This window comes from Diabrotica virgifera, chromosome 1 (assembly GCF_917563875.1).
Source record: "Diabrotica virgifera virgifera chromosome 1, PGI_DIABVI_V3a".
Classification (NCBI taxonomy): Eukaryota; Metazoa; Arthropoda; class Insecta; order Coleoptera; family Chrysomelidae; genus Diabrotica; species Diabrotica virgifera.
The window spans coordinates 169,937,823-169,950,612 of record NC_065443.1 but is presented as its reverse complement, the minus strand read 5'-3'; the positions used below and the strand labels follow the sequence as shown (position 1 = coordinate 169,950,612).

Genomic DNA, 12,790 nt, shown 5'->3' with positions numbered 1-12,790 from the left:
TCTTTAAATCGAACATCTCTTATAGCGAAAGGATTGCTCTCATCTCGCATTTGGCGCCTTGCTAATACTTCGAGACGAATTTCCTCTAGCCGCTCCTCATTTTCCGCTGCTATCACGTTTAGTACATTAATAGGTAACATGCCTACAGTACCACCAATATCACCAAAATAAAATTTATTATAATTACTACACTACCTACTATTACTAGGCTATACTATATTATAATTACTACTATCTATACTACTATAATAATTGCTACACTATTACTATTAAATTTATCTACCTTATCCCTTTGTAAAAATAACCTCAATTTCCCGACTCCCAAATAAGAATAAATTAATTTGCTAAATAAAATTTATTATAATTACTATACTATATTATAATTACTATACTATATTATAATTACTATACTATATTATAATTACTATACTAATATATTATAATTACTATACTAATAACCGTTCTATAACTATGAAATTATCCACTACTTTGTAAAAATAAAATAACCTCAATATCAAAAATAAATTTTGCATATTGTATTTGCTGTGTCAAGTCAACTCATTTTGTGACGAAAGGATAGAAACTTTTCTACGTATTACGTATAGAATACTATAATGCAGGGAGTCGCACTTATTAGAAATATAATTACTTATGTATTTTTCCTTTGGTGATATGTATGTAATTATCCTACTTATATGCGAATGTGTAACTTTAAATCCAATACGTTTGCTTTTGTTAGTGATGCTTTTTTTTAATATGTAGGCATTGTTTTAATTTTTTATTATTTAGGTAGGTTTTGTTTAGTTAGAGGGTTCCTTTTATTTCTGGAATATTTTTATTACTCTCTTTGCCTTACCTCTTGTCAGCTTTCTATTTATATTCCTCCAAACTTTTTTTGTATCATATCAACGTGAATACCTTTTACACCCATATCCTGATCAACTGTCGCCCACCACGTCTTTTTCAGTCTTCCTCTTCTATTTCTTCCAGGGATTAAGCATCTTCCTGCTATTTGTATGGGATGGTCCTCATCTCTATGTTGCTCATAACGTAACCACCTTAACCTGTTTCTTATTTTGTTTCCAATAGAATCCACACCCAATTTCCTCTTATATACTCATTCCTAACTTTACCTTTTCCAGTTACTCCACTTGGTCAACAAATAACAAAGCATTCGCATCTCACCAATATACAATTTCTGTTCATCCCAATGTTTCACTGCCAAACATTCAGTACCATACATCATAACTAGTCTTAATGCAGTCCTATAGAACTTACTTTTGAGTTTTATTGGTACCTTTCTATCACACAGTACTCCACTTACCTCTTCCCATTTTTCATACATTTAGCCCTAATTCTATTATAGACCTGGGTCCCGCGTATGAAAAAAAAGTTGATTAATAGCAAGCTGAAAGTTTGTTAATGGCTTAACAGTGTTTAGTCGGACAAACTTTGATGTACGGGAACACTGGAACAGGGGAAGTTTTAATTGTGGAACAGTTTAAAAATTTGGAACGTCAGATTACGAAAATGTCTCATGTATTTTGTCTGACAAAACATCCAATTGATTTGTTACACTTTCATTAAACTCTCATGCAAAAATCAGATTGTTATTACTAACCAACATGATTGTTGGTTAGTAATAAATTAAAATGACCACTTGGTGACAAACACCAGTCTGATTTCTGCATGAGAGTTTAATGAAAGGGTAACAAATCAATTGAATGTTTTGTCAGACAAAATACATGAGGACGTTTTCGTAATCTGACGTTCCAAATTTTTAAACTGTTGTGCAATTAAAACTTCCCCTGTTCCTGTACATCAAAGTTTGTCCGACTAGACACCGTTAAGCAATTAACAAATTTTCAGCTTGCTAATAATCAACTTTTTTTTCATACGCGGGATCCAGGTCTATTACTTGTATCTAGTAACTCTATGTACTTTCTCATTGCTCAGTAATATCGATCCTACATACATAAAACTATCATCTTGTGGAGCTCTTGTTTATCCCAGCTAACTACTCTATGTGGATTTGTAATACCATATTTAAAAGAATATTCTGTTTTCGTTGCTCGAACTCTGATCGTTACCATCTCATACATGTCTAGCAGCACTCACATATTCAGCCGGCATTCCTTTCCTACTTAGTACCAGTAGGTTTCCAGTAACTTTGCCATATGTTTCTCACGATTAATAAATACTATGTGTGAGTCTTTCTTTTTCTCTTTCTCAAGTTTTTACATTAGCTGTCTTAAAAAAAATTGCTGTTGTGGACCTGCCTTGCATAAATTCAAAATGACTTTAATTTCTAGAACCTTACACTAAATTTTGTTTTCACCATAAATATACGATAATAAAAAAAGTTTACTGAAAATAACTATTGCAAACTAAATAAAACACTAAATACCTAATGTTTCAAATTTTTTATTCTTTATTAAAAATCTGGGAAATCAAAGGAGGGGAGGCTCTTATTGGTGCAATGGTGAAGGTAAAACCCCTTTAAACCCCGCCTGGGACCCAGTATATTTTGATTTTAAAAGTACAACTCTAGTATATTATAATGCTGTCTATAAAATAACATCATTACTTAACAATTCTTTAAAATTCAGACCTAAATTAAGTATGCATACATATCGTCGCCTCAAAGCAACAGTAGGATATGTACATATCCTACTATTGCACTAGTGCACTGTATATGCGTATATACCATACACATCGCAACGGTCCCTTATGACTTAACTGGTTGATCGGTGCACTAGTGCAACAGTAGGATATGTACATATCCTACTGTTGCTTTGAGGCGACGATATGTAAATATAATCTTATAAAAAATTTCACAATATTATGAATCAAGTAAAATATATAAAAACAAACTAACATCCTTGTAAATTAGCCTATACAACTACAGTAGAACCCCGATCCGTGTGCAGATTATCCGGACTGTGGATTATCTGGGCTATGATTTTCTATTACTCAAATTGAATTTTTGAGGTTTTATCAAAATAGCGTCATTTTAATCACTCGACAGAAACTCTATATGCAGAAAAGGAGACTCATAATGAAAGATTTATGTTTTCTGTTATCTTTTTATGATAGGTACAGCTGGTTCCTAAAAAAACTGATACGACTCTTAGTAAGATTTGATCATTTTGAGCAGTGTATGACTGGTCTGACATATTATATTTATTATGACAGACAAATAATAAAATAAACAAACAAACAGCCATTTTTTGAGGTTGAAGTTATCTGACCAATTTTAAGATTTGGCAGTAACAGTGACAGTATGTAAATAATAAGTATTTATCCTTCAAAATATAATAAAACTCATATTCATTATATCACACCCCATCAAAAGCTTTTTACAAGAACATAGTTAGCGATTTTGATATGGCTTAGAGCCACACTACATCAAGGTCGCCTATAATAAATCGTGCTGGTAATTGCCTTGCAGCGAGACCAAAAACAAAAAGAAGAAGAAGAAAGTACACTGCTCAATTTTCTACAAAATACGCTTTAAGAGTCGTATCAGTTTTTTTTGGAACCAGCTGTAAGTACATATCATGTATAAGAAATTCTTATGAAATATTCTTATATGAATCATATATAAGAAATTAATGATCGGATTATCTGTGCTTTTCAATTACCCGTGCCACAATCCGGTCCCAAGGAGTACGGATAATTGGGGTGCTAAGTACCTACTGTATAATAAAAATTTAATACAGATACAAAACAAAAAATATTTGTGAGCTAAAAAACTATCTTAATATCAAATTCAATGTTTACTCAGTTTCTTTTTATTTTCTCCCAAACACCTTGCAGCATCATCTAAAACAGAATTAGTATTATTCATAAGGTAGTTTTCAGCTCATATACTTTACAGTCCAACTGGTAACAGTGAATACAAATGTTATAAACTCTACAAAACAATGTGTAAGGCTGTTGTCTCCAATAGATGTTGTAAGCTGCGTATGTCACGCTGTACGAAAATTGTTCATTTTCGTTCTTTTAATAAACTTTGAAGGACAGAAAACTATCTTACAACCGAAAAGAGTTAAAGAAAAGAGTAATTCTAAAACAATTCAAATTACGGAGTGAATTGTAGTAGCCACTGACTTAACTGGTGGTATCCAATAGATGCCTTAGGCCGTGTAGGTACAGTGTTTATTGGAGACCACTGCCTTACACTCGCTTTCATATACCTGTGTTAAAGTTACATTATGTAATTTAATAGGATCCCTAAGGGATTTTACCTGAAATTGCTCATGTATCTACACATTCTTGAATCTTATAAAATTCTACTGGGTGGCACCTCAGTCATAATTTCTCTACAACAATTTTTTCTTCTATTTTTGACATATGCATGGTTCTTAATTCTTTATGTCCAGCATGTGTTTTCCAATACATAACTGACAGAAACCTGTCCTTGATCTCTCAGTTTGCAAATCAGTCTGGAGGGACAATTAATAGAACAGGTTTCTCTGTCCTAACTTTATAGTTGGGCTTATATCCTAAAGATAGACAAGTACCTATAAGTTTTAATTATTGCAAGTAATAAAGGACTTACCACATCAATAAATATAATATACTCTCCTAGCATCTATATTCCTTGCATATTATTATGTTACTTCTGTTACACTCATAGCATGACATTGATTAAAAACTACCCATACTCATAGTATAAATCATCTTGTTTCTTTGTGTGAACTGTTCTAGACCTTACATAACTTGTCTCAATTTTCTGCATATCTTTCCACGTCTGCATATTTCCATTCTTGAACAAATTTTTCAAAAACAAGAAAGTGTCAATCAGACAGACAAAAAATATACTTAATATACATAACCACAAAAATTCATCAAAATCCATATATATGTCAAAATCAGATGATAACGACCAATCCCCGTAAACGTCCGTGTGGAATTTAGTAGTCTGTTGGGAATTTGAGAACATCTCTTCTTCTTACGTCTATACTCTGAAAATTTGCATAAATGCGATCGCATCGCTTGAAGCGATAATGCACAGAGTCCCGCTGCAGGAGAAATTAAATGTGTTAAGTTAAAAGTGAAAATTATTCTGGCCATGGTGTATATATAGTGATGTTGAAAAAGTAACAGTTACTTTTACAGAAAAAGTACTCGTTACTTACGAATACCGAAAGTACCGATTACTATACAGAGAGGCAAATCGTTACTTTGATTACTCTGATTACTTCGTTACTTTGTACCAATCGTATCAGAGCGGGTAACGACTATTGTATCTACAACCAATACACTTGATTACTTTCTATAAAAAAAATACCAATCGTGTCCTAGCGAGTAACGGACGGGACCGGTATTTTACGAGTGTTATGGAATATCGTTATCGGTATGAAGCGTTTTAAGGGTGTGACAGAATACCTATACAAAATACCTTCCTACTGAGAAATACGATTCTCGATATGATTATCGGTACTCGAATACAAAAGTAACAAAAGTAATCATATAGTAATCAAAGTAGCGAATACTGTAAATGATTACTTTATACAAAAGTAACGATTTATCCCTTAAACAGATCGGTGAAGGTCGTTGTTATATCGAAATACCTATACAAAATATATACCTACTGAGAAATACGATTCTCGATATGATTACCGGTACTCAAATACAAAAGTAATCATAGTAATCCAAAGTAACGAATACTGTAACTGTAAATGATTACTTTATACAAAGGTAACGATTTGTAACGAATCCTCGAAAGTAACTATAATCAACATCACTACTATGAATAATAATTCCTTTGCATTGCCCCTACAGTGTAGGCAACCACAACCGACGTTAATATCGTTTTTCTTTATAAAATTTTCAATTTTCATTATTTTCAATTAAAGCCAGTTTATTTATAATCCGCAAACGAGGAGCAATTAGGTGATACGGTTATTTGTCAATTTTACGGCTTTTTATACCCAGAAAATGAAAATTTATTCGAAATCTCAATTTTTTATTTGGTTATATCTCGAAAACGGAAAATCCGCAAATGAAATTTCGAATGGAGGGAATATTCTCAAATCAGGAGGAATTATTTTAGATATATGGTGGATAATACTTTTGCTAATACAGTTTAGGCCCACCAAAATGGAAATCTTTTTTCTTCGGAAAATTCTTAATTTTTATGATTTTTAGTTAAAAGTTAAAAATTTTAGTTTAGTAAAAAGGTATATTCATAATCCTCAAACGAGGAGGAATTAAAAGATATGATTATTTAGTGGTTTTATAGCTTTTGATATTTACAAAAAGGAAATAAACACTTTGGTGCGGCGCCGAAAATTTTTATTTTTTATAACTCTAAAACGGAAAATCCGCAAATGAAATTTTGAATGGAGGGATTTTCTTACGTCAGAAGCAATTATTTTAGATATGCATTACAATACAGATAATACTTTTGCAAATACAGTTTAGGACCATCAAAATGGAAAATTTTTTTCTTCGGAAAATTTTTAAGCTTTATGATTTTTAGTTTAAACCAGGTCTATTCGTAATCCTCAAACCAGAAGAAATTAAATGATATAGTTATTGTTATTTTTACAGCTTTTAATAAATATCCCGATAATGGAAATATATACTTTGGCGCTGTCCCGAGAAATTTCATTTTGATATAACTTAAAAATGGAATATCCGCAAATGAAATTTCAAAGGAGGGATTACCTTTAAGTCAGGAGGAGTTATTTTGACTATGGTACATACTACTTTTAGCCTTACAGTAAGTTTAGGTTTACCAAAAGTGAAAATTATTCTGGCATTCCTTTGCCCCTACAGTATAGGCAAAAAAACATTAATATCGTTTTTCCTTTATAACATTTTCAATTTTCACAATTTTCAATTAAAACCAGTTTATTCATAATCCGCAAACGAGGTGCAATTTTTTGATATGGTTATTTAGTGACTTTACGGCATTTTATACCCTGAAAATCGACATTTATTTTTAGCGCTGCGCCGAAATCTCCACTTTTGATTTGCTTATATCTCGGAAACGGAAACTCCGCAAATGAAATTTTGAATGGTGCAATTATCCGCAAACGAGGTGCAATTTTTTGAGTTATGGTAGAAGTCAAAATAACGACTTTAAAAAAACCGTTTCGCTAACTTTATGACGCTTGTACTGTGACCACCTGAGACTGTGGATTGCAAGCGGTCTAACTGTGTATAATTTTACATGCATCTGATCTGCAACGGAACTGACGTCACATACTGTTTACAATTTCTGACGTGAAGTTGGCGTTGACAGGTGTTTTTGTGGTTAATAAATAATAAATATTTTATTTGGTGACATATTTTAATGTAAAATACATTGTAAAACAGGTAACATTATGTATTAAGGAAATATTAAGTCAATAATTTAATGCATTCCTGTTGGTAAATCAAGAAATTATTCCGGAAACCAAGAGTCGGCCATTGTTATGTCAAGTTATTAGCTACTTTTTATCAGCTACTTTAGACGCCAGAATTTTGCTCATAGGTTCTATCCTGGGTGTTTTTATATCAATGGTGGATTGTCATTGTCAAAAATGTCAATAGGGCTTTTCATCGATTGTCATTTGTTTCGAGCTTCTGTCATATGTTGTATAATCTGTGTATAATTATTAACATACACGGATTATATGAGATATGACAGAAGCTCGAAACAAATGACTGTGAATGAAAAGCCCTATAGGGCTTTTCATCGATTGTCATTTGTTTCGAGCTTCTGTCAAGTGTCACATAATATTAATATATCTACGTCATACGTCTTTTGTTTGTATTATTGTATATACCTTAGACAAGGAAAGAGAGAGGACGAGTAATCCTATGACCAAAAGTGAAGCCAAACCGACACCAGAGATTTTGATCATCGACGTATCTTTGGGGTATTGTTATGCATTGAGTATTTAAAATAAAAACATGAAATGTATTTAAAATGAAGAATTTGTGTACGGTAAATGTTTTATTAAGTTGCTCATATTACGTACATATGTTTCAATACATACATATGTTTTTATTACGAATTTTAGATGATGATTTACTTTATTTTTTATGAAATTTTAACCTTCAACGAACACCCACCACTGGCAACCCATTGTTATTTTTGACGTGACCGCCATGTTTCTGGTGACAAACAAACCAAAAACTGGCTTCACTTTTGGAACGTGTGTTTTAAATGAGTGTTACCCGTCCTCTCTTTTTTCCTTGTCTAAAGGCTGTATGACACTATGCATTTTCTTGTATTATTTCTAATATCGTTTCTGATATCGTTTCTTGTATACATTTTCTTGTATCATTTCTTGTACGTACATTTGTGCCCTGTATGACACTATGCAAGTTCTTGTATCGAAAATTGTATGAAATTCGGCACGTGATTGGTCGAAATTTTGTTTGTCACCCTGTGTCACGTTATGGTAGTACTGCATCTACAGACACAGCTGATTTTAAATATTTTATAAAATTTATAAACTTTTATATAATTAACATTTTAATGTTAACCAGAATTTTACGTTGACTGAGGTTGATTATTTGTGTTTTTATTTTGTTTTGATATTTGTGCTAAAATATTTGCATTAGAATTATCTTCAGTTTGATCCAAATTAGGAACTATTGTATTTTCGTCTATTAAAAAATTATGCACCATGAAACCTAAATTTATAGTTTGAACTTTACTAGGAGCTAAATATATGGTTATTAGTAGAACAGTAGTCCATACCAAACGGTATATTAAGTATCAATAAAAGATTTATAAATAATACCTACAAAAACACAAATAAATTCATCAATACATTATCCCATTTTCATTTCAGCCGCCATTATGAGTAAGTAATTTTGACATTTTAGATGTTTTACCAGCAGGTTTTACGTTTTTGCTCTTTGCGCAGAAATTGGCGCAGTTCTTGTACAATAATCTGTGCCTGACACAAATTCTTGTATCGTTTCTGATATCGTTTCTTGTATCTGTGTATGACACTATGCATTTTTTTGACATATATCAGAAACGATATTAGAAATGATACAAGAAAATGTATAGTGTCATACAGCCTTAAGGTATATACCAATAACGTATGTCGTAGATATATTAATATTATGTGACACATGACAGAAGCTCGAAACAAATGACTGTGAATGAAAAGCCCTATAGGGCTTTTCATCGATTGTCATTTGTTTCGAGCGTCTGTCATGTGTCACCTAATATTAATATATCTACGTCATACGTCTTTGGTTTTTATCATTGTTATATACCAATAACGTATGGCGTAGATATATTAATATTATGTGACACATGACAGAAGCTCGAAACAAATGACTGTGAATGAAAAGCCCTATAGGGCTTTTCATCGATTGTCATTTGTTTCGAGCTTCTGTCATATGTTGTATAGTCTGTGTATAATATTAATATACACAAATTATACGACATTTGACAGAAGCTCGAAACAAATGACTGTGAATGAAAAGCCCTATTCGCTCCGAGCGTTAACAAAGTGTCAAAGCAAAATCAACCGACCTGCTCATGGTGGCGGTTTTTTGAAATTTTATAAGGACGCTTTGTGTATGTTTAAATGAAACATTTAAAAAAAATGCCGTATCACGCTAGTGATATTATGTATTAATATAAACAGCAAATAAAAACGCACTTAATCTGATATAAATTCTTCACTTTCCAATATTGATCATCAGTTTGATTTTGTATACATAACCTCACTATCGCAGTTTATGTCAATAAATCTTTATTAACGAAAAAGAAAATATTTTTGTTGCACTATAAATTACAGAATAAATTAATAACTAATGAATTCTAACAATGGTATTCAGTTATTATCACTATAAAATAAAATATTCAAGTTTAACAAAATAATCCCATAAGACTCAAGGCCCCGTCTCACCATCAAATAATTGACAGTTATTTGATCAAACTTGACAGTTAGTGACACAAAGTGACAGTTAGTATGTATAGTTTGTGTCACTAGTCAAGTTTGACTGTCAAGTTTGATCAAATAACTGTCAATTATTTGATGGTGAGACGGGGCCTTCAATGTTAAAACAGCGTCATAAAGTTAGCGAAACGGTTTTTTCAAAGTCGTTATTTTGACTTGTACCATAACTCAAAAAATTGCACCTCGTTTGCGGATAATTGCACCATTCAAAATTTCATTTGCGGAGTTTCCGTTTTCGAGATATAAGCAAATCAAAAGTGGAGATTTCGGCGCAGCGCTAAAAATAAATGTCAATTTTCAGGGTATAAAATGCCGTAAAGTCACTAAATAACCATATCAAAAAATTGCACCTCGTTTGCGGATTATGAATAAACTGGTTTTAATTGAAAATTGTGAAAATTGAAAATGTTATAAAGGAAAAACGATATTAATGTTGGTTGCCTATACTGTAGGGGCAAAGGAATGCCAGAATAATTTTCACTTTTGGTAAACCTAAACTGTAAGGCTAAAAGTAGTATGTACCATAGTCAAAATAACTCCTCCTGACTTAAAGGTAATCCCTCCTCTGAAATTTCATTTGCGGATATTCCATTTTTAAGTTATATCAAAATGACATTTCTCGGGACGGCGCCAAAGTATATATTTCCATTATCGGGATATTTATCAAAAGCTGTAAAAATAACAATAACTATATCATTTAATTTCTTCTGGTTTGAGGATTACGAATAGACCTGGTTTAAACTAAAAATCATAAAGCTTAAAAATTTTCCGAAGAAAAAAAATTTCCATTTTGGTGGTCCTAAACTGTATTTGCAAAAGTATTATCTGTATTGTAATGTATATCTAAAATAATTGCTTCTGACGTAAGAAAATCCCTCCATTCGAAATTTCATTTGCGGATTTTCCGTTTTAGAGTTATAAAAAATAAAAATTTTCGGCGCCGCACCAAAGTGTTTATTTCCTTTTTGTAAATATCAAAAGCTATAAAAGCACTAAATAATCATATCTTTTAATTCCTCCTCGTTTGAGGATTATGAGTATACCTTTCTACTAAACTAAAATTTTTAACTTTTAACTAAAAATCATAAAAATTAAGAATTTTATGAAGAAAAAATATAATCCCTCCATTCGAAATTTCATTTGCGGATTTTCCGTTTTCGAGATATAACTAAATAAAAGATTTCAAATAAATTTTCATTTTCTGGGTATAAAAAGCCGTAAAATTGCTAAATGACCATATCACCTAATTGCTCCTCGTTTGCGGATTATAAATAAACTGGCTTTAATTGAAAATAATAAAAATTGAAAATTTTATAAAAAAAAAACGATATTCATGTCGGTTGTGGTTGCCTACACCGTAGGGGCACAGGAAAAGGAATAGTAGTGATGTTGATTATAGTTACTTTCGAGGATTCGTTACAAATCGTTACTTTTGTATAAAATAATCATTTACAAAATAAAAATGTATACCATTTTTATTCAGTTACAATGCGAAGGCAAAACAATCTTACTTTTCAATTAGAATACGGAGTGCAATCCAGCTACCGAGAGCTTTCCCACACATTTCAACTGAAACAAATAGGGTAGGGGACTTCTGGCAATTGAAAGATGAAGTTTTTCAATCCTAATAGCAATATTAATAATATTGAAAATATTAAAAATATTGAGCGGCCGTGGGTAACGGCATAAACGCTGGCCTCATACGCCAGTAGGCGTGGGTTCGATCCCTGCCAAAGACAAACCATTTTCATTTCCAATAATGACACGAGCCGTCTCACCGTGCCTCGGAGAGTACGTTAAGCCGTCGGTCCCCCTGGGCTAGTGTACATCGACACTAGTTACTTGAAACAGGGTTAAAGATGTAATTGGCGCTGGAACTATCCGAAAGGATCTCCCCGGCAAAAATGCCATACGATATTATTATTATATTATTATTAAAAATATTACTAAAAGATTTTTAAATTGAAAAACTTATTGGTACATTTTCCTGGTGACACCTCCAAGACTTCTACAATTTGCAAGCCAAATGGATGCTGCAGTGAAGACAAAGGGAAGGAATTCTACACTATGCAATTCACATCCCCGTCTGCAGCTTGGTATAAAGTTCCAACGGAAAATGCACCTAGTTACTCTACGGAGTAATACGACTATACGCTGTGAGCTCGTAGGTAGAGGGGATAATTAAAAAGTCGCGAGCGCCAGTAGTGACAAGTATGTAAACCTTTACCGGAAATTTGACATAAATGTCAAAGTGATTAATTTAAAACATTGAAATTAAAAACATTAATAGGAAATAATATTAGTTGGTCAAAGCTCTGGTGTATATTTTTACCTTTATACTTACGTTTTAAATACTGAATTTTAAGTTTTTTTAATATTTTGTAATATGTAATTATAAATTAATCTGAACGCCATCTACACGATAATTGTGAAAGTATCCGAAGTAAGAAATTAATATTTCATTAATAGAACGTTAAAATGGTTAGCAAAATCTTTAAAAAATCGATTACAATTTAATTACTTTTTTGTGTTGTAAGAATTAAGCGATAACAATTAAATAATAAATTTAAAAATTACCGGTAAAAGTTGCATTAGTAATCCGCTAGGAGCGACACCAGCGAAGCTCAGAGCGTATTAAATAAAAATGTATACCATTTTCAGTTGCAATGCGAAGGCAAAACAATCTTACTTTTCAATTAGAATACGGAGTGCAATCCAGCTCTCTGAATCGCGATTTTCGATTCTTATTGGAATATCATCGGAGAGAGCGTAGGCTTGGTATCCATATCCTAACTGACCAGCACCGAAAGCTTTCCCATACATTGCAACTGAAACAGATAGGGTAGGTGACTAGCGTCATC

General features: G+C 32.1%; 1 long non-coding RNA gene across 1 annotated transcript; it reads right to left on the bottom strand.

Annotated features, from left to right (window-relative positions):
• Positions 1 to 2,408: 2,408 nt before the first annotated feature.
• On the bottom strand, positions 2,409 to 4,983 carry LOC126878861 (uncharacterized). Its single transcript, XR_007695838.1, has 3 exons — positions 4,565 to 4,983; positions 4,251 to 4,508; positions 2,409 to 3,825 (listed from the first exon to the last, which is right to left on the bottom strand). It is a non-coding gene; the product is annotated as an uncharacterized LOC126878861 (long non-coding RNA).
• Between the last annotated feature and the right edge of the window lie 7,807 nt (positions 4,984 to 12,790).